The sequence below is a fragment of the Electrona antarctica genome (genome assembly GCF_951216825.1).
Source record: "Electrona antarctica genome assembly, chromosome: 7".
In the NCBI taxonomy this organism is placed as follows: domain Eukaryota; kingdom Metazoa; phylum Chordata; class Actinopteri; order Myctophiformes; family Myctophidae; genus Electrona; species Electrona antarctica.
The window spans coordinates 58,404,688-58,428,856 of NC_136812.1; positions in this window are offsets into that span (position 1 = coordinate 58,404,688).

Consider the following 24,169-nt stretch of genomic DNA (forward strand, 5'->3'; position numbering starts at 1 on the left):
TTGTCACAAGCAGGGCCCCCCCCCCTTTGCGCGTGCAACATTTTTGCTGTTTTGGAGCTGTTTTGGGGCAGTTTTATGCCGTTATATTGGCCTATTTCCAGTCACCTACCCCCCCCAGAGTGACAGCCAATCTAGCGCATTGTTGCTGCTTTACACACAATTGCACTTTTTAGCTGCCCTTCTCACCAACAATAAAACACTAATCTTTTTAGACACCATTTATTTCATTCGGATTAGCAAGGAATTTTTCTGTGGAGCTAAAAAAAAAAAAAAGAAAAAATCAAAACTTTTTATTTTTTTATTTTTTGAGGGGCCCCTGGTGCCCAAGGGCCCCTGGGCACGTGCCCAAAGTGCCCATATGGTAGATCCGGCCCTGGTCACAAGGACGTTGACAGGTTGCTTTCACACCCACCCGCTATGCAAAAACTATCTCTATATCATAGAGATTGATTGTTATGACAAAACATACAGTAACCACAGCCCTATATATCAATTATTTTGGTCACAATGCGTCACGATGCAAGCTTGTAGATCGTCTATTTTCTAAAGAATTTGTATACATTAGAAAACTTGAAATGAGACATTCTGCATAATGAGAACTTTTACTTTTGGTATACTTTAAGTACATTTTGATGCCAATATAGTTTTGTACTTTTACTCACGTACATTTTGAATTCCGGACTATTACTTGTAACAGAGTATTTCTACATTGCAGTGCCGCACTATGAGCTTGTAGATCTGTGATTTAATCGTGAAAATGTGGTGGATATCTATTTTATACATCTTTCAGAGCGAAGTTAGCGAACGTTTTTAACTCAAATCTTTGCTTCTGGGGGGGTCCCTGGAACAACATATTTTAAATAAATACATATATTTTTGGGGTCCTTGACATGAAAATGTTTGAGAACGACTCAAAAAACTGTCAGGATTTATTTTTCTTTTCTCAGGTCTAAATGGGTTAAGTAAAACATTTGAGTACTTTTTTTTCCCACCACCGCAGAGCCGCGAGACACGCAGGATCAGGGGCGTGCACAGATAGACACTAGGTGGTGCTAGAGCACCTGCCCTTTTGCCCTCTGGACAGCAACGTGCCCTTTTGAGAGTTTGTATTTTTGTGCAGTTTGTTCATTTAATTTTGAACAGTGTACAGTATGTGGCCCATCGATCAATTCTGGTTTAAAAGCATCCAATATATTATTTATGTTCCAAACTCTATAAATCTCACACACTATTAAGGCAGCCGGTGGTTCCACACGCGCTGCACAAGGTGCCCTATTTTCACTTGAGCACCTTCCCCTCAAAATGTCTGTGCACGCCACTGCGCAGGATGATGACAGACGTAAACGTGTCGACTGTAAATCCTGGACGCTTTGCTTTGTGCGCCTGAATAAACATGCGGTGCAAATCCTTCCCCTGAGGGCTGCAGACAGACATTTGCACTGTAATAAATGTCAGTGTGCACTCAGTGTGCAGGTGATTTCGCGCCACGTTCATTTTTTATAACCCCACGGTGTCCCAATTGTGCATGGGCATGTCCTTCAGGGCGAAAGTATAGCCCATCTACAAGGCTGCAATGGTTTTATAATGTTTTATAATCAAAATCTACATTTTAACCATTAACCCATTTAGGCTGGACGTCGAAATTAAAAAAATGTCTTCTAAATCATGACAATTTTCTGAAAAACCTTATGTTTCTGTATCAGTGGTTCTCAATATTTCATGTCAAGGACCCCAAAAATTATATGTAATATGCCGCCGACCTCCATCTGAAAATATGTTGTTCCAGGGACCAGAAGCAAAGATTTGAGTTTAAAACTGAAACTCTGAAAGAATATATATTCAAAGATTTGAGGCACATTTTCACGACCTTTCAAAAATAGCAGACCTTCAAGCTCGTAGCGCGCCACTCGGTGGCGCGCTATGAGCTTGTAGATCTGCTATTTTTCAATAGCTAAAGTAGAAAAGAATGCTTAAAACACCAAAAGGGGTTCCCGCCCAAAATGGGTTAAAGTAAACTTAAACTTAATCTTTCATTTTACCATCTAATTTATATTATCCTACGTAGACTTTTGCTAAGTCACACACTCGCAACTTGCACACGGCAGGACGGCATTGACCATTAGCATTGTTCACATACCGTGAAAAAGCGAGTTGTTGCCGGTGCTGCGCATGCACGGCCACAATCACGCACATGTGCAGCGGTTGCAGCCGCACCGGGACAACGTGCACATTGCATGCTTGGCAATAGAGCGTCGCAGTCCCGCCTCCTACCCTGGACCAGGAAATGAAACCCAATGCATTTTTATTTATTATTATTATTTATTTAAAGACGGTTACGCCGCGGACAAAGCCAACTCGAGTCGTGACCACTCATGACAACACAAACAATATTTTGGACCAAACAAATAATTAGAAAGAAGAAAAAAACGGCAGGTTACAACAATTTTTGTTGTTGTTTTTCTTCTTTGTAATTATTTGTTTGGTCCAAAATATTGTTTGTGTTGTCATGAGTGGTCACGACTCGAGTTGGCTTTGTCCGCGGCGTAACCGTCTTTAAATAAATACTTTAAGAAATGTCTATGAGGAAAATGCATTGGGTTTCATTTCCTGGTCCAGGGCTAGGACAAATAAAGAGGATGGTGCACGGAGGTGCGGCCCACTCTCCTGCGGGAGGTTTGCACATGCTCAGTGTAAACAGGAACTGCGATGATGGAGTGTCCCAGCAGAGGTGCTAGATAGAAAGCTCATAACTTTCATGTAAATAATGAGATCCAGAACAGTTGAGAATTAAACAGCAGTCACCCTTCCCTTTTCAAATGTTTTATATCATCCACAGCATTTGAATGAACAGTATCCATGTTTCTTTGTCATTTCACAAAAATAAAAGTTTGACACATGTACTAATTAAAGAACATGGAAAATCCACAAAAGAAAATATACAAAAGCATTAACATTTAGTAAATGTACTTGTCCTTTATCTTTCAGTCTGTTATACACAACATTTCTTTCCACATGCAGTTATGAAATTGACTTACTTTTTAAAATAAAAACAAAATCAACTTTGTACTATTCTCTTTTTGTGATATCCTTTTTATTATTTCAGTTCAGGGTCAGCAACTCTCATGCACCTCTAGCACCTCTGCTGGAACACTCCATCATCGCAGTTCCTGTTTTCACTGAGCATGTGCAAACCTCCCGCAGGAGAGTGGGCCGCACCTCCGTGCACCATCCTCTTTATTTGTCCTAGGTCCAGGGTAGGAGGCGGGACTGCGACGCTCTATAGGCCTATCTCACAGCCCCCTTTCCACGCCCCCTTCCGGAGCTAGTGGTGTCATTTTAACCATTAGCATTTACACTTTTTTTCTCTGGAGAATCTAAGTACATTTCCTAATGTTAAAATGTCAAAGACCGATAATAATATGAAGAAAACACAATGGTATAACAACTCAAATAAGTAGAATAAACCTTACAAACCTTACAAAACAGTAGTTTATGGCTTGTGAAAATACCTCTTTTAACATGGAAGCCTATGGACCGCAGAAAAAATAACACCACTGCTCCAAAAGGGGGCGTGGAAAGGGGGGCGGGGAAATGCTGTGAGATAGGCCTATGGGGTCTCACTGACCCGTAAGGGTCCATTTAAATTCTTTATTTACCCAGGGAAGTAGCTGAGCACAGGTGCTCATTTTCAGCAACGCCCTGCACATAGAAACACATACATGCACACACACACACACACACACACACACACACACACACACACACACACACACACACACACACACACACACACACACACACACACACATTAAAACCTGGGAGCTGACCAGTACAACCACAGTCTTATACTGTTGGCCACTAAGCAGCTCCAGGGGGAGCAGTTTGGGGTTCAGTGCCTTGCTCAAGGACACTTCAGCGGTGTTGGGTGAGTGATGACAATCACTTCCCCACCCAGATTATTCCTGCCCATCCGGGAAATCGAACTGGCAACCTTTCGGCAACAAGGGCGCTCCTCTAACCCTTAGGCCACTGCTGCCCCATTCGTACACTCTCAGAGTTACAGACCATAGTAAGGGTCCATTTGGTTCCATTCGTACACTCTCAGAGTTACAGACCCGTAAGCGTCCATCTATTTGTACACTCAGAGTTACAGACCCATAAGGGTCCATTTGGTTCCATGTGTACACTCTCAGAGTTACAGACCCGTAAGAGCCCATTCGGTTCCATTTGTACACAGAGTTACAGACCTGTAAGGGTCCATTTGGTTCCATTTGTACACTCACGAGTTACAGACCCATAAGGGTCCATTTGGTTCCATTTGTACACTCTCAGGCCCTCATTTATCAATTGAGTGTAAAATCTGCCCCAAATTCGAGTGTAGGATTCGTAGTACACCCACGTCGGGTCGGCATTTACAAAGTGATCGCAGACAGCTGTTCCTTCCTAATTTCATTCCTAGCAGTGATAAATGTGACGGCTGAAATCAATCTGGCACGCCCTATGAAATCAAGCCTCGCCCTCGTTTTTGCGACATGAACAACTGCAATACGACCTGGAAACCATGGTTACAGGAAGAAAAAAAGTTTCACTCGCTTGCCTAAGTTGCCTTGCTGCCCCTGCCCCCCTCCCATACACACACACAGACGCACGCACGCACACGCAACTTGTTGTATCTTAAATAAATAAACCTGCATGAATTAAATAAAGCTGTAGGACTACCCTGTCTGTTTCTCCTCTCGCTTCGCTTCCCTTGCTGCCCGCCCCACCCCCCCGCACGCACGCACGCACGCACATATCGCAATTTGCAAGCAACTGTCACTGTGTTGTTAGTTGTAGGCCTATATTCAATTATTAAAGTCTTTATTCATTTAATATACAACAAGATATATTAGTGAACGAAAACCTGAACCTGTGAACCATGAATTATATAACAAATAGGCGCGCACACACGCTGCTGTTTTGCAAGGTGCATCTCCTGTCCTGTCTGTCTCTCTATCACTGTGGTCCGTCCGTGACACCGTGACCAATTGACCATGCAGTTTGCACGTTCAGTCTATTTAAATTGCCTCGCTGTCAACTGTCAATTATATGAATATTGCAGCCAAAACCGTAGCCTTATGTGGCACTGGACAGTGGTGGTGGTGGGCTGCAGGCTGGCTTAGCCTATACTATCTCCGATGCGTTCCCACTTGCGCTGGCACGGCACATTTGGCATTCGAGCGACGCGTCGGGTTTATTAAACGAGGAGGAGATTGCACATACTGTAACTCCAGAAAGACATCGGCATGCTGTAGATTAGGCTACAGTAGGCTACCCATGTTGGGACTCTCCGCGCTGCAGCACTGCACTATACTCTCCAACGTCCCGTCATGGAAATATTTCAGCACAGACAGCCCAAATCCTCGCATGTATGCGCTCATCATGCAAAACACTGTTTAAATGGCTTACGCATCTACAGTAACTTGCAACATTGTTTTTAAATGCGCGATTTTAATTGCTTGCTTGTAAAGTTGGAAATCTCCTACTAATTTCATATGACACAAAGACACATCGTTGATGTATTCCTTTACTTTTTTTTTATTTTTTACATTTAGCCCATATACATACCTGTTTTATATAAACATTTTAGGAGTGAATACATTATGTTTCGATGCATGTGACAGCCTCTCAGCTGGTCAAACAATGCTGCTCCGCTGTTCTACGACAGAAAAACAGGTGAGGACAAAGCGTACGACAGCTCCCGACCAGACGTGGTTTTTGTCTTGGCTCAAGTTCCAAATTCAGACGTTGGCGCAAATCGTAAATGCCGAAAATTGCGGTAATTTCGGCGTACACCCATATTTTGGCGTACGCACGGTTGATAAATGAGGGCCTCAGAGTTACAGACCCGTAAGGGTCCATTTGGTTCCATTCGTACACTCTCAGAGTTACAGACCATAGTAAGGGTCCATTTGGTTCCATTTGTACACTCTCAGAGTCACAGACCCGTAAGCAGAGGCGGATTTACCGTTGGGCTAGGGTGGGCTGAAGCCCGGGGGCCCCCCCGACTTTTTAATTATAAAATTGTAAAATGAAATCCAATTCAAGTGAAATGTGTGTATTGTTATTGTATTTAGTTGTATTATGGTTAAACCATTGAGAGCTTCTGCCTGCCTGCCTCTCTTTTTAGGGGCCTGGGTACCCCAAAATGAAAACAAAATAGCCCAAATTTTTTCCGCCCTCAGCAGGGTAAATCCGGCTCTGCCCGTAAGGGTCCATTTGGTTCCATTTGTGAACTCTCAGAGTTACGGACCCGTAGGGGTCCATTTGGTTCCATTTGTACACTCTCAGAGTTAGACCTGTAAGGGCCCATTCAGTTCCATGTGTACACTCTCAGCGTTACAACGCGTCATAGAGTATAATTTCACAACACACACAGTGTTGCATTGACAGATATAGAAATAACAGAGCGATTGTGTAAACTAAACGCAGTACGACACATGGACACATTGTCGAGTGTGTGTTATTCTTTGTAACACACAGTGTTTGTTTGGCTGGTGAAGCGTCACTCTGTCCCTACAGAGGAGTTCAAAGCCTGCTGCCAACATCCCTCTGCTGTTACAAGAAGGTTTGATGAATGGTTTGAACTTTGAACGAGTGAGTAAATTGTTTATTTAGGACGACCGCTGTGCCGATTCTACTCTATGGCTCTGAGACATGGACACTTTCAAAGAAATTAGAGAAACGGTTGGATGGCACTTACACCCGCCTTCTAATGAGAGCGCAAAATCTGTCTTGGAAGAGCCACCCATCGACTAATCTAATATATGACAACCTTCCCCGTGTTTCTTCACTAGTCCGATCCAGAAGAACACAGTTTGCCGGCCACTGCTACAGAGCTGACAATGAGGTTATATCTTCCCTTCTTCTCTGGAATCCTGCCTCAAAGCAGACCAGAGGTAGAACACTGTCGTTCCCTGATGTCATCGCTAGGGACACATGCATCAGTAAGCAGGAACTGGGGGTGGCAATGAAGGACCGGAAAGTCTGGTGTGGCATTGTGAAATCCATGATCTCGACCGCGGTCGAAAATTGATGATGATGAAATTGTTCCCGTGCCACAGCATGTGTGTGTACCCAGACTACCCAGTGCTTGGAAAGTATAAGTACATGTACATAAGTACAATTTTGAGGTATTTGTACTTTACTTGAGGATTTCCAATTTCCAATACTTTTACTTCTAACTCGTAACTTTAGTTACTACTAGTTACTTTGGAGATTTTTATTTTGATTAGAAAATATACATTAACCACTTCAACCCTGTATACATTATGGTCATTTGAAAATTGCAGATCTACAAGCTCACAATGCGTCACGATGCGACGCATTGTGAGCTTGTATATCGGCAATTTTCAGATGTTTTGTTTTTTTTCTTCACATTTTGAACGTGCAAAATGGGACATTCTGCAATATGAGTACGCGTACTTTTCCTTTTAGTACTTTAAGTACATTTTGCTGCCGATACCTTTGTACTTTTACTTGAGTACATTTTGAATACAGGACTTCTACTTGTGACATTGCAGTATTTATACTTTTACTTAAGTAAAACATTTACTACTTTTTCCACCATTGCCACTACCCAGTGCTTGGAGGTAACCAAAAAATACATTTAGGCCAGTGTTGATTTAGTTTGACCAAAACTGTGACGGAAAATCATCCATCATCTACCTATTTTCCTTTTTTTCTTTTTTACATTTGACATTCCTAATACATTCCCCGTCAGCTTTATTAAATTAATTATCATCATATAATCAATCAATCAAACAAACAAACAGTCAATGCACATTTGCTTGAATGTGGCCATCCAGACTATAGTGCATATTGAAGTTACTGAGACATAGTTAAAAAATACAATATACTGAATGAGCTAATCATGCCTCACAGATGAAGGCTATATGACATATCATGCGATGCCACTGGCATTATGACATCATAAGACTATAATAACCAAGCTTATTGTCAAGTTGAAAAACATCATGCACATTTCATTTTCTTTTCCCGCACGCACGCACGCGCGTGCAATGTTGCACACACGCACACGCACACACGCACACGCACACACACACACACACACACACACACACACACACACACACACACACACACACACACACACTCTTATTCAGTGCTTAAGTATTATTTACTGTTATACACTCTATCCAGCATAATCGTGGTTTCTCTAAATGCATACTATGCACTCACAGACTAGAGGTCATGGACCTTTTAGTGCATGCCCCCACAGAATGTTAATTTGTGCAAATGACTTATTAAACCTCTCTCTCTCTCTCTCTCTCTCTCTCTCTCTCCATACTTTGAATTGATATATCATTCTACTTTGCATGTTGAATTTCTAAGAAATTCCACATACATTAGCCATGATGACACAGACTAAAGCACCCGCTTCCAATGTTATCAACCGAATGTAATGTAATAATATGATATCACTCATTACTTGGAATCAAGAGTAATATATTACATGACATATTATATTACATATTCCTTTGCCCCTCTCTCTCGACCTTTAAACAAAATGTTTCCAAACGGTAGCCAACAAATCCTAAGTCATATGTAATGTGTAATGTGCTATTTTGTTTTACAAAGTTATAATATTACAGTTTTGGCAGAGTAATATCTTACGACTGATCGTCTGATAACGTCTGAAACTGCCGGCACAATAGTACAGTGTCACACAAAGGTAGCAAAACATTAAATACGTCATGACGATTTATGCGCTCACAATGTTTCGTAGGTATACATTTCTGAGAAGGGACTCTTTGGACCCAAACTTGCAAAAACATGCAATGTTATGTAGCCTATTAACCACCTATTAACCACCAAATTTCAGATAATAGTGAAAATAGCAGATCTACAAGCTTGTATATCTACGATCTTAAAGGAGCATTCAGTGATTTGGGTGATTTGGAAGAAACCCCGGTCCGCCCCGGTAACAAGATGTGCACATGCACGCACTACAGTGGGGGGGGCACCAACAGCACACACACCAAGGCCCGCCCCCGCTCGATCATGATTGGTGGAAGGCCACTCTCTATTCTGATTGGATGAAGGCTGGGCCATGTAGCCAAAAACGAAACCTAAGGTTTTTTGACCCCCAGGGGTTAGTTGTGGACAGGGAGGAACTCCTTATATGGTCAGCACACTCTATAGTAGGGAGGATTATCACAACAAAACAAAAAAATAAGTGATATTTGAATTAAAGGAGCATTGAGTGATTTGGGTGATTTGGAAAAAACCCCGGTCCGCCCCGGTAACAAGATGTGCACATGCAAACGCTCTACAGTGGGGGAAGTACAACAGACCAACAGCATGTGCACCAAGGCCCTCCCCACTCGATCATGATTGGAGGAAGGCCCCTCTCATCCTGATTGGATGAAGGCTTTGCCACCCAAAGCCCAAACCGAAACTAGGGTTTTTTTTTACCACAGGGGGCTCACTGGGGACAGGGAGGAACTCCTTATATGGTCAGCACACTTTATAGTAGGGAGGATTATCCAAAAAATAAGAAAAAATAAGTGATATTTGAATTAAGTGAAATCACTGAATATACCTCTTTGACTATGTTTGAGTTTCAATACAAGATAAAAGAAAATGCCCCAGGTAATTTGTATACTTTTGAATACTTTAGTATATACTTGTACTGTACTTACTGTCTGCATGTGTGGGTAGCAGCAGCCTGGACAGCAGCAGGAGAAACAGCGCCCCCCTGGTCAGGGCTGGTTGATGTCGGTTACTGCAGGCGTCCATGCTCTGGCTGTGGACCCGCCTCCGTGGTCTTGTAACCACCGGTGATTGGCTAAGAGCTCATGAAGTCACAGATTGACAGCTGTAAGGAGAAAACAGATGTGCGTTGAACAAACGCTATACTCCATTCTTAAAGGCTCTTGTACAAATGTGTATATAGGACCTGGAACGTTGTGTCTGGAAAGCTGGAACGTTGTGTCAATCATGTTTACACTGCTAATTCTGTCAAATACAACTATGACGAAAAATGCTCATGCTCTTTTTTCACTGACGAAAACTAAATAAAACAAGAAATGATGACATATAGTCATATTTGTCAGGTGAAACAAGCGCCGTCTCCGTTGTGCATCTGTCCCCCTTTTTTTCTTTTTTCCTGCTCTCCAGTTAGCTCATAACATTAGGCGGTGTTATGATTGTTATCATGCGCTCCGCTCCACGCTTCAGTGTTTATATAGGTCTATGGTTGCAGAGTGTAGTCTGGGTGCAGGCAATCATGACTAGGTCGCTACTATGCGATTGGGTGGCGGCGTTTCAGAGTATGGGGTCAGACTTCCATTGGCTTAGGCAGCGTTTCAGAGTATGGGGTCAGACTCCCATTGGCTTAGGGGCAGTCAATCATGACTAGGTCGCTAATAAACACGGGACTGTTGTATGTCATGTTTCACCTGACAAAAAACTAAGCTATGGTGACTATATGCCTATGACTGGCAACAAGTAAACAAGAATTGATTAAATCAATGAATTACCAGCTGCAATATTATTACCTGCGGGGGTCTGTGTCAGTTTCAGTGCAGTAGTTTAGGTAGGAACCAAAATTATTTAAGGCGCAACTATTGTGTTCTGAGTCGTTCGTTTCCGCCCAGACACATTTGCGGTGTGCACATGCACATACAAATATCCGCTTGTTTCATAGTATCATAACAAGAAATACAAAGTTCACAACGAAGTTCTCAATTTCCTCTTGTACTGTATGCAGCCACTAAGTTCTCATGGAGTGAAACCCGGGCTTACAAAAGGCACACGCACGCACAGAAACAGCACATTGCGGTTTAGCCAATGAGAAAGCCAACTCGACTAGCACAGCGATGTCAGCCAATGGGAGAGCCAACTGGACTACTAGACTAGTGTACTGGCTTGGACATCAATGATATACTCAGCTTGCCATTGCATAGCAGCTGGTAAAAACTAGACTGAAATAGGAATGCGTTTGGGTTCCAATTCCAGCACTGTATGATGTCCACACCCACAACACCTGTCACGGCATGAGACAAGCGTTGGACCCAAGTGCAGAACCACACAGGAAGGCAGGCAGATGAAGTTCAATTGAGATTTATTGACTAACACAGGACATACACGGGCTGGACACACCAAGTCATAAACTATAATCTGACAAGGGAACACTGAACACTGGGAGTTATAAATAGACAAAGACTAACTAGACACAGGTGCAACATAACTACAATCAACACATGATTGGCTGACACTGAACAGGTTACAGGACACAGGTGAATTACAATGCAGACTGGTGAGACAAGGCAGGTATCAACAAATGGAGCAGACAGGAAACACTAGGAACACAACTACACAATAATAAGAGTACACATAAATATAGATCATGACAGATTGACAGTACAGGTTGTGACAACACCAGAGGGAGTTCCACAATCCACATGCAACCCAGATTCGGCTCAAACAAGGGGTTCAATTAATTTCGCTCCTACGCCACTAAAATGTGGAAAGCCCTACCAACAGCCATTAAAGGGACACTTCACCCCTTTTGCAACCAGATCTTATTGGGGGTTTTATCATGTGGGTAATATGTGTTTTTAGATATTTTAGTATTTCAAAGTGTCCATGATATCATGGCGCACTTACTTCCTGGACTACATGTTGTCTCAGTAAGACAGCTCCCCCTATCCACAAGGAGGAGCAGTGCACCAAAGCATTATGGGATAGGAGAGGGGATGATATTGTGATGTCACTATATCACTGTTCGACTGTCAAGGTTTCAGCCTCCAGGAATAAACCCTGAATACAAAGGGAAGACATCATTGCACATAACAACCACACCAAGGGGTCTAATGAAGTACTGTCACCTCATAAACATGAAACTGTAAAAAATATCGGCATCCCATCTTTAAGGAACGTGTTGTCGTCATCGTCCCCCTCAGACCGTGGTAGAAAGTAACTAAGTACATTTAGACAAGTACAGTACTTAAATTGCTGATGAGCACATTCAATCTGTATAGTGCGTCGGCCATTAGAAAAATTGTCGATGGTTCAGCTCTGATATTTATTTCAGACATGCTCTAGTATGTGAAGAATCTGCCTTTGCTATTAACTCATTTTGGATTAAAAAATCACACCTGTGTGAACTGAGTGGTGCAACTCCCCTCCCCCCTATCCCCTATCCCCTCTCCCCCTGCCTCTCTCTCTCTCTCTCTCTCTCTCTCTCTCTCTCTCTCTCTCTCTCTCTCTCTCTCTCTCTCTCTGTAATTAGCACTAGGCAACAGTGCAACACTATCTCTCTCTCTCTGTTTCTGGCACAACAGCGCCACTTTTGCCCCTACTGGTACTCATAGCCACACACATAGCCACACACATAGGTTAACACGGACATTGCTGTTCCTTGGAGTGGTTGCACCACTCAAAAATAATAATTCTGTTTTACTCATGTAACTACACTTTAGAAACAAGGAGTGGTGCATGGAAAGTATAACTATACATTTACTTAAGTAGGCCTATACTGTACTTTCCTTTTACTCCACTACATGTATTTCAAAACGTTATTTACTAGTTACTTTGATTAGTATTACAAAACAGACATTAACCACTTCAGCCCTATATACATTTCGTCCATTTTCAAAAGATGTGAAAACTTGAAATGGGACATTCTGCATAAAGAGTAGGCTACATTGTACTTTTGGCACTTTAGTAGCCACTTTAGTACCTTTCGGTACCAATACTTTTGTACTATTTGATCTAAATTGCAGTGTTGATACTTTTACTCAAGTACAAAATGTGAGTACACCACTGGAAACAAGGCCTAAACAAAACATGTTCAGGCAACCCTTGCATGCTCTTACCCCTGGAATGGGAAATTACATTCTGCCCTGTCTGCCAAAGGCCTTTTGTTACAATATAGAAAGCCCCACTTTCCCTGTAGATAGCGCATGCGCACGCGCACACGCACACGCACACGCACACACACACACACACACACACACACACACACACAGAAGTCATTCATTCAGAAAACACATGGATGAAGGGTGTTGGCGGGTGAACAGTCAACTTTAGTGCGCAGGATCAGACGAATGGACTTCCATAAGACAGAGCTGTGTGTTGAGAACGCAATCCGCAGATACAAGCCCACATCATTCAGACTGAATGGGAGTTTACGAGTGTAGCCAGCCGACAGTTGGTGTAATAGGGTTCCTAAAGCTAACGCGGGCAGATGTGAAGCTATACAACAGTCTACCATCATCATCATTTTTCCACCGCGGTCGAGATCATGGATTTCACAATGCCACGCCAGACTTCCCGGTCCTTCATTGCCATCCCATGCAGTTCCTGCTTACTGATGCATGTGTCCCTAGCGATCACATCAGGGAACGACAGTTTTCTACCTCTGGTCTGCTTTGAGGCAGGATTCCAGAGAATAAGGGAAGATATAAACTCATTATCAGCTCTGTAGCAGTGGCCGGCAAACTGTGTTCTTCTGGATCGGACTATAGTCTAGTAGCCAGCCCATAGAGCCCCATTGTGAACCCGGACATGCGGCCAATTCCGTCATCACAACACAAATATTTTGACTTTGAACCTCTTACTATAAGCTGGGGTGACCAGATCTTATGCATGTCATTGCAGGCTGACCAGGCCATACCCATCCTAGTTTGAAAGTCCTTTTGGGAAGAAGATATATAGGAACCCAAATACATCAAACAGTTTCAGAGGAGTGTTGTTAAGTGTTTTGATGACGTGGTTATTGTTGAATTTGCATAAATGTATGAATTCAGATTTTGTCTCATTGAGAAAAAGAAAAAGACCAACACAGTTGGAGGCCTGCTCAATAGACTGAAGGAGAGCCTGAGCGTATTCCAATGATTAACTGCTAAGCGTGATATCATCAGCGAAGTCAGTGTCAGTTATGTATTTAGCAGGATGACGAGAGCTTCTTTTAGGGTTTAGTTGGTAGCCCATATCATTGAGAGTAGCCTGACATACGAACAACATAATCAACATAGAAATGCACTCTCTCGAGATGCCAACTTGCGCCTTGCACACAAGTAGGCCTGCATGTGGCCTACCTGCGCAAGCAGAGCGTGCCATGAGGTACGCTCACCACTGGCATCACCACAACGCCTCTGCTGCTCTGTGTGTGTATGCTCTCTCACAGATCTGGACTATGCGGACAACATCAGCCTGCTCTCTGACAAGGTGCAGCAAGCACAGGAACTTCTGACCAGAGTGGGGTCCGAGTGTGCCAACTAACAGGACACTGTCAAAGACATCAAGAACTGCCAGCCAGCAAAATAGTGATAATAATAATAATAATAATAATAACAATTAAAGTGGTGTTCACAGCAGGTTGTTTCAATGGTAAGAAACTATGGCCCGTATACAAACTAGTGCCGGTGCACCCGGCAGGGAACACTTCCCATAGTTCATCCGGAGCGTGAACACGCGCCACTGCTTTTCGTGAACCTGTCTGTGTTTACAACATTTTGTCAACGGGGGGCAGCAGAGAGCCATAGTCTAGCCTACTCCAGCCTAGAAAGGACTTTCTATGGGGTCCAACACTTAAGTGTGGTTCGGGGACCCCCTGGGATCCTTGATAGGTTTCGATGTGGTCCAACACTGGTTATCAAAGTGTGGTTCGGGGACCCCCATGGGGTCCTTGATGGGTCTCGATGGGGTCCAACGCTGGTTATCAAAGTGTGGTTCGGGGACCCCCATGGGGTCCTTGATGGGTCTCGATGGGGTCCAACGCTGGTTATCAAAGTGTGGTTCGGGGACCCCCATGGGGTCCTTGATGGGTCTCGATGGGGTCCAACGCTGGTTATCAAAGTGTGGTTCGGGGACCCCCAGGGGTCCTTGATGGGTCTCGATGGGGTCCAACGCTGGTTATCAAAGTGTGGTTCGGTTACCCCATGGGGTCCTTGATGGGTCTCGATGGGGTCCAACGCTGGTTATCAAAGTGTGGTTCGGGGACCCCATGGGGTCCTTGATGGGTCTCGGTGGGGTCCAACGCTGGTTAACAAAGTGTGGTTCGGGGACCCCATGGGGTCCTTGATGGGTCTCGATGGGGTCCAACGCTGGTTATCAAAGTGTGGTACGGGGACCCCCTGGGGTCCTTGATGGGTCTCGATGGGGTCCAACGCTGGTTATCAAAGTGTGGTTCGGGGACCCCATGGGGTCCTTGATGGGTCTCGATGGGGTCCAACGCTGGTTATCAAAGTGTGGTTCGGGGACCCCCTGGGGTCCTTGATGGGTCTCGATGGGGTCCAACGCTGGTTATCAAAGTGTGGTTCGGGGACCCCCTGGGGTCCTTGATGGGTCTCGATGGGGTCCTTCACTGGTTATCAAAGTGTGGTTCGGGGACCCCATGGGGTCCTTGATGGGTCTCGATGGGGTCCAACACTGGTTATCAAAGTGTGGTTCGGGGACCCCATGGGGTCCTTGATGGGTCTCGATGAGGTCCAACACTGGTTATCAAAGTGTGGTTCGGGGACCCCATGGGGTCCTTGATGGGTCTCGATGAGGTCCAACACTGGTTATCAAAGTGTGGTCCGGGGATCCCCTGGGGTCCTTGATGGGTCTCGATGGGGTCCTTCACTGGTTATCAAAGTGTGGTTCGGGGACCCCTTGGGGTCCTTGATGGGTTTCGATGAGGTCCAACGCTGGTTATCAAAGTGTGGTTCGGGGACCCCATGGGGTCCTTGATGGGTCTCGATGGGGTCCAACGCTGGTTATCAAAGTGTGGTTCGGGGACCCCATGGGGTCCTTGATGGGTCTCGATGGGGTCCAACGCTGGTTATCAAAGTGTGGTTCGGGGACCCCATGGGGTCCTTGATGGGTCTCGATGGGGTCCAACGCTGGTTATCAAAGTGTGGTTCGGGGACCCCATGGGGTCCTTGATGGGTCTCGATGGGGTCCAACACTGGTTAGCAAAGTGTGGTTCGGGGACCCCATGGGGTCCTTGATGGGTCTCGATGAGGTCCAACACTGGTTATCAAAGTGTGGTCCGGGGACCCCATGGAGTCCTTGATGGGTCTCGATGGGGTCCAACACTGGTTATCAAAGTGTGGTCCGGAAACCCCCTGGGGTCCTTGATAGGTTTCGATCAGGTCCAACACTGGTTATCAAAGTGTGGTTCTGGGACCCCTTGGGGTCCTTGATGGGTCTCGATGAGGTCCAACACTGGTTATCAAAGTGTGGTTCGGGGACCCCATGGGGTTCTTGATGGGTCTCGATGAGGTCCAACACTGGTTATCAAAGTGTGGTTCGGGGACCCCATGGGGTCCTTGATGGGTCTCGATGAGGTCCAACACTGGGTATCAAAGTGTGGTTCGGGGACCCCATGGGGTCCTTGATGGGTCTCGATGAGGTCCAACACTGGTTATCAAAGTGTGGTTCGGGGACCCCCTGGGGTCCTTGATGGATTTCGATGAGGTCCAACACTGGTTATCAAAGTGTGGTTCGGGGACCCCTTGGGGTCCTTGATGGGTTTCGATGAGGTCCAACACTGGTTATCAAAGTGTGGTTCGGGGACCCCATGGGGTCCTTGATGGGTCTCGATGGGGTCCAACGCTGGTTATCAAAGTGTGGTTCGGGGACCCCATGGGGTCCTTGATGGGTCTCGATGGGGTCCAACGCTGGTTATCAAAGTGTGGTTCGGGGACCCCATGGGGTCCTTGATGGGGTCCAACGCTGGTTATCAAAGTGTGGTTCGGGGACTCCATGGGGTCCTTGATGGGTCTCGATGGGGTCCAACACTGGTTAGCAAAGTGTGGTTCGGGGACCCCATGGGGTCCTTGATGGGTCTCGATGGGGTCCAACGCTGGTTATCAAAGTGTGGTTCGGGGACCCCATGGGGTCCTTGATGGGGTCCAACGCTGGTTATCAAAGTGTGGTTCGGGGACCCCCTGGGGTCCTTGATGGGTCTCGATGGGGTCCAACGCTGGTTATCAAAGTGTGGTTCGGGGACCCCCTGGGGTCCTTGATGGGTCTCGATGGGGTCCTTCACTGGTTATCAAAGTGTGGTTCGGGGACCCCATGGGGTCCTTGATGGGTCTCGATGGGGTCCAACACTGGTTATCAAAGTGTGGTTCGGGGACCCCATGGGGTCCTTGATGGGTCTCGATGAGGTCCAACACTGGTTATCAAAGTGTGGTTCGGGGACCCCATGGGGTCCTTGATGGGTCTCGATGAGGTCCAACACTGGTTATCAAAGTGTGGTCCGGGGATCCCCTGGGGTCCTTGATGGGTCTCGATGGGGTCCTTCACTGGTTATCAAAGTGTGGTTCGGGGACCCCTTGGGGTCCTTGATGGGTTTCGATGAGGTCCAACGCTGGTTATCAAAGTGTGGTTCGGGGACCCCATGGGGTCCTTGATGGGTCTCGATGGGGTCCAACGCTGGTTATCAAAGTGTGGTTCGGGGACCCCATGGGGTCCTTGATGGGTCTCGATGGGGTCCAACGCTGGTTATCAAAGTGTGGTTCGGGGACCCCATGGGGTCCTTGATGGGTCTCGATGGGGTCCAACGCTGGTTATCAAAGTGTGGTTCGGGGACCCCATGGGGTCCTTGATGGGTCTCGATGGGGTCCAACACTGGTTAGCAAAGTGTGGTTCGGGGACCCCATGGGGTCCTTGATGGGTCTCGATGAGGTCCAACACTGGTTATCAAAGTGTGGTCCGGGGACCCCATGGAGTCCTTGATGGGTCTCGATGGGGTCCAACACTGGTTATCAAAGTGTGGTCCGGAAACCCCCTGGGGTCCTTGATAGGTTTCGATCAGGTCCAACACTGGTTATCAAAGTGTGGTTCTGGGACCCCTTGGGGTCCTTGATGGGTCTCGATGAGGTCCAACACTGGTTATCAAAGTGTGGTTCGGGGACCCCATGGGGTTCTTGATGGGTCTCGATGAGGTCCAACACTGGTTATCAAAGTGTGGTTCGGGGACCCCATGGGGTCCTTGATGGGTCTCGATGAGGTCCAACACTGGGTATCAAAGTGTGGTTCGGGGACCCCATGGGGTCCTTGATGGGTCTCGATGAGGTCCAACACTGGTTATCAAAGTGTGGTTCGGGGACCCCCTGGGGTCCTTGATGGATTTCGATGAGGTCCAACACTGGTTATCAAAGTGTGGTTCGGGGACCCCTTGGGGTCCTTGATGGGTTTCGATGAGGTCCAACACTGGTTATCAAAGTGTGGTTCGGGGACCCCATGGGGTCCTTGATGGGTCTCGATGGGGTCCAACGCTGGTTATCAAAGTGTGGTTCGGGGACCCCATGGGGTCCTTGATGGGTCTCGATGGGGTCCAACGCTGGTTATCAAAGTGTGGTTCGGGGACCCCATGGGGTCCTTGATGGGGTCCAACGCTGGTTATCAAAGTGTGGTTCGGGGACTCCATGGGGTCCTTGATGGGTCTCGATGGGGTCCAACACTGGTTAGCAAAGTGTGGTTCGGGGACCCCATGGGGTCCTTGATGGGTCTCGATGGGGTCCAACGCTGGTTATCAAAGTGTGGTTCGGGGACCCCATGGGGTCCTTGATGGGGTCCAACGCTGGTTATCAAAGTGTGGTTCGGGGACTCCATGGGGTCCTTGATGGGTCTCGATGGGGTCCAACACTGGTTAGCAAAGTGTGGTTTGGGGACCCCCTGGGGTCCTTGATGGGTTTTGGACATCGTTTATTGCGAAATACCTCGCCATGGTAACGCATAATGGAAATATTTTGATAAGCACACCATTCCTGGCTGAGCCACACGTGTTTGCCTGCATGGCAGTCACACAGAAAAAGAATGGTGTACACGGCAGGCTAATAGAAAACAATCCCACCCGTGTGAAGAGAAGCTCTTATCACGGACAAGTCTATTACAGCCATTAAAGTCTAGAAATGTTCATGTAAAACTATTGGCCGTGCACACAGTGGCTATTCCCAAGTGCCTAGTACAGCTTAATGGAGCCTATTAAAGTCTAGTACAGCCTAGTACACCCTATTCTAGCCTATTCCAGCCTGTTCCAGCCTAGTACAGCCATCTAAATACCCCCCCCCCCCCCCCCCCCCCCCATCCTAGTCTATTCTCCCACTAGGTTGGACTAGGCTAGACGTGGGTGTACATGGCTGTCCTAGACTCTACTGGGCTCTAATGTTGTTTTTGGCTCTAGTAGACTGTACTAGGCTGTACTAGGGTATATTAGGCTTTACAAAAGCCTAGAAATGTTCCATGTACAACTATTGTCCGTGCACACAAACTCATGTACAAACTATTGCCTGCTTACGCAGTGGTTAACCTCAAGTGCGTGAACTACATGGCTGACAAGAGCCTGGTACAGCCTAATAGGGCCTATTAGACACCGCATTCTAGCCTATTCCAGCCTGATCCAGTCTAGTATAGCCTAGTACAGCCACCAAAATACCCCTCTCTCCAAGTCTATTCTCCCACTAGGCTGGACTAGGCTCTGCTGGGCTCTAATAGGCTGTTTTTGGCTCTAGTAGACTGTACTAGGGTCTATTAGGCTGTACGAGGCAGTAAAGTACTATACCTAGAAATGTTCATGTAAAACTATTGGCCGTGCACACTAACTCCTGTAAAAACTATTGCCCGTGTACACAGTGGTTATTCCCAAGTGCAAGGAAATACAGGGCTGACAAGAGCCTAGTACAGCCTAGTACACCCTATTCTAGCCTATTCCGGCCTGATCCAGCCTAGTATAGCCTAGTACAGCCATCTAAATACCCCTCTCTCCAAGTCTATTCTCCCACTAGGTTGGACTAGGCTAGACGTGGGTGTACATGGCTGTACTAGACTCTACAAGGCTCTAATAGGCTGTTTTTGACTCTAGTAGACTGTGCTAGGCTGTACTAGGGTATATTAGGCTTTACAAGGCAGTAAAGTACAAAAGCCTAGAAATGTTCCATGTACAACTATTGTCCGAGCACACAAACTCATGTAAAAACTATTGCCTGTGTACGCAGTGGTTAACCTCAAGTGCGTGGAACTACAGGGCTGACAAGAGCCTGGTACAGCCTAATAGGGCCAATTAGAGTCCAGTGCAGCCTAGTACACTGCATTCTAGCCTATTCCAGCCTGATCCAGCCTAGTATAGCCTAGTACAGCCACCAAAATCCCCCCTCTCCAAGTCTATTCTCTCACTAGGCTGGACTAGGCTAGATGTGGGTGTACATGACTGTCCTAGACTCTACTGGGCTCTAATATGCTGTTTTTGGCTCTAGTAGACTGTGCTAGTTTGTACTAGGGTCTATTAGGCTGTACGAGGCAGTAGAGTACTATATCCTAGAAATGTTCATGTAAAACTATTGGCCATGCACACACACTCCTGTAAAAACTATTGGCCGTGTACACAGTGGTTATTCCCAAGTGTGAGGAACTACAGGGCTGACAAGAGCCTAGTACACCCTAGTCTAGCCGGATCAAGCGTAGTATAGCCTAGTACAGCCATATAACTTCCCCCCCTCTCCTAGTCTATTCTCCACACTAGGCTAGACGTGGGTATACTAGGCTGTACTAGACTACTGGGCTCTAATAGGCTGTATTCAGCTCTAGTAGGCTGGACTAGGCTCTATTAGGCTGTACGAGACATTACTGTACTATAGCCTATTGGCCGTGCACACAAACATATGTAAAAACTATTGCCCGTGTACACAGTGGTTCATTTCAAGTGTGAGGAGCTACAGGGCTGACAAGAGCCTAGTACAGCCTATTAGAGTCCAGTACAGCGTAGTACACCCTAGTCTAGCCTATTCCAGCAGGATCAAGCATAGTATAGCCTAATACAGCCTGTACTAGGCTCTATTAGGCTTTAGGAGACATTACTGTACTATAGCCTATGTAAAACTATTGGCCGTGCACCCAAACTCATGTAAAAACTATGGCCTGTGTACACAGTGGTTCATCTCAAGCGTGAGGACCTACAGGGCTGACAAGAGCCTAGTACAGCCTAATGGAGCCTATTATAGTCCAGTACAGCCTAGTAGACCCTATTCTAGCCTTTCCCAACCAGATCCAGCCTAGTATAGCCATCTAACTGTGCGTGCATGCGTGCGTGCGTGCGTGCGTGCGTGCGTGCGTGCGTGCGTGCGTGCGTGCGTGCGTGCGTGCGTGTAAAATATAGTCTAGTACAGCCGTACACCCTAGTCTAGTAGTCTAGCCTATTCCAGCTGGAGAAACACCACAAAAGGCTTTGGTCAGGCTCTGCCAGTGGACCTAATTAGCTTAAGTCCCCTCACCTGTAGAATTCCCAGCCTCTGCCTCAGCCAATTGATTGCCATGGCAACCCCACCCTGCCTGGTTGATTACTTAACCAGTACACTTTTCACAGTCAGTTTTCACTAGACACAGGCAGACAGGCAGATACAGAGATCTCCATATACATTATGAGTCCAATAAGTACAAGTGGTTCTCAAATGTTTTATTTGTAAGCACCCCCTTAACTCTGAGAGGGTACGAATGGAACCAAATGGACGCTTACAGGTGTAAGGGCAAAGCTACTCTACTCCTCGCACGCACGCACGCACGCACGCACGCACGCACGCACGCACGCACGCACGCACACACGCACACACACACATACACACATACACACACACACACACACACACGCACACGTTCAAAACTATTGGCCGTGCACACAAACTCATGTAAAATCTATTGCCTGTGTACACAGTGGTTAATTTCAAGTGTGAGGAGCTACAGGGCTGACAAGAGCCTAGTACAGCCTATTAGAGTCCAGTACAGCGTAGTACACCCTAGTCTAGCCTATTCCAGCAGGATCAAGCATAGTATAGCCTAATACATACAGCCTGTACTAGGCTCTATTAGGCTGTAGGAGACATTACTGTACTATAGCCTATGTAAAACTATTGGCCGTGCACCCAAACTCATGTAAAAACTATGGCCTGTGTACACAGTGGTTCATCTCAAGCGTGAGGGCCTAATGGAGCCTATTATAGTCCAGTACAGCCTAGTAGACCCTATTCTAGCCTTTCCCAACCAGATCCAGCCTAGTATAGCCATCTAACTGTGCGTGCGTGCGTGCGTGCGTGTAAAATATAGTCTAGTACAGCCGTACACCCTAGTCTAGTAGTCTAGCCTATTCCAGCTGGAGAAACACCACAAAAGGCTTTGGTCAGGCTCTGCCAGTGGACCTAATTAGCCTAAGTCCCCTCACCTGTAGAATTCCCAGCCTCTGCCTCAGCCAATTGATTGCCATGGCAACCCCACACCTGCCTGGTTGATTACTTAACCAGTACACTTTACACAGTCAGTTTTCACTAGACACAGGCAGACAGGCAGATACAGAGATCTCCATATACATTATGAGTCCAATAAGTACAAGTGGTTCTCAAATGTTTTATTTGTAAGCACCCCCTTAACTCTGAGAGGGTACGAATGGAACCAATTGGACGCTTACAGGTGTAAGGGCAAAGCTACTCTACTCCTCGCACGCACGCACGCACGCATGCACGCACGCACGCACGCACGCACGCACGCACACACACACACACACACTTACACACACACACACACACACACACGCACACGTTCAAAACTATTGGCCGTGCACACAAACTCATGTAAAATCTATTGCCTGTGTACACAGTGGTTAATTTCAAGTGTGAGGAGCTACAGGGCTGACAAGAGCCTAGTACAGCCTATTAGAGTCCAGTACAGCGTAGTACACCCTAGTCTAGCCTATTCCAGCAGGATCAAGCATAGTATAGCCTAATACATACAGCCTGTACTAGGCTCTATTAGGCTGTAGGAGACATTACTGTACTATAGCCTATGTAAAACTATTGGCCGTGCACCCAAACTCATGTAAAAACTATGGCCTGTGTACACAGTGGTTCATCTCAAGCGTGAGGGCCTAATGGAGCCTATTATAGTCCAGTACAGCCTAGTAGACCCTATTCTAGCCTTTCCCAACCAGATCCAGCCTAGTATAGCCATCTAACTGTGCGTGCGTGCGTGCGTGTAAAATATAGTCTAGTACAGCCGTACACCCTAGTCTAGTAGTCTAGCCTATTCCAGCTGGAGAAACACCACAAAAGGCTTTGGTCAGGCTCTGCCAGTGGACCTAATTAGCCTAAGTCCCCTCACCTGTAGAATTCCCAGCCTCTGCCTCAGCCAATTGATTGCCATGGCAACCCCACACCTGCCTGGTTGATTACTTAACCAGTACACTTTACACAGTCAGTTTTCACTAGACACAGGCAGACAGGCAGATACAGAGATCTCCATATACATTATGAGTCCAATAAGTACAAGTGGTTCTCAAATGTTTTATTTGTAAGCACCCCCTTAACTCTGAGAGGGTACGAATGGAACCAATTGGACGCTTACAGGTGTAAGGGCAAAGCTACTCTACTCCTCGCACGCACGCACGCACGCACGCACGCACGCACGCACGCACGCACGCACGCACACACACACACACACACTTACACACACACACACACACACACACGCACACGTTCAAAACTATTGGCCGTGCACACAAACTCATGTAAAATCTATTGCCTGTGTACACAGTGGTTAATTTCAAGTGTGAGGAGCTACAGGGCTGACAAGAGCCTAGTACAGCCTATTAGAGTCCAGTACAGCGTAGTACACCCTAGTCTAGCCTATTCCAGCAGGATCAAGCATAGTATAGCCTAATACATACAGCCTGTACTAGGCTCTATTAGGCTGTAGGAGACATTACTGTACTATAGCCTATGTAAAACTATTGGCCGTGCACCCAAACTCATGTAAAAACTATGGCCTGTGTACACAGTGGTTCATCTCAAGCGTGAGGGCCTAATGGAGCCTATTATAGTCCAGTACAGCCTAGTAGACCCTATTCTAGCCTTTCCCAACCAGATCCAGCCTAGTATAGCCATCTAACTGTGCGTGCGTGCGTGCGTGTAAAATATAGTCTAGTACAGCCGTACACCCTAGTCTAGTAGTCTAGCCTATTCCAGCTGGAGAAACACCACAAAAGGCTTTGGTCAGGCTCTGCCAGTGGACCTAATTAGCCTAAGTCCCCTCACCTGTAGAATTCCCAGCCTCTGCCTCAGCCAATTGATTGCCATGGCAACCCCACACCTGCCTGGTTGATTACTTAACCAGTACACTTTACACA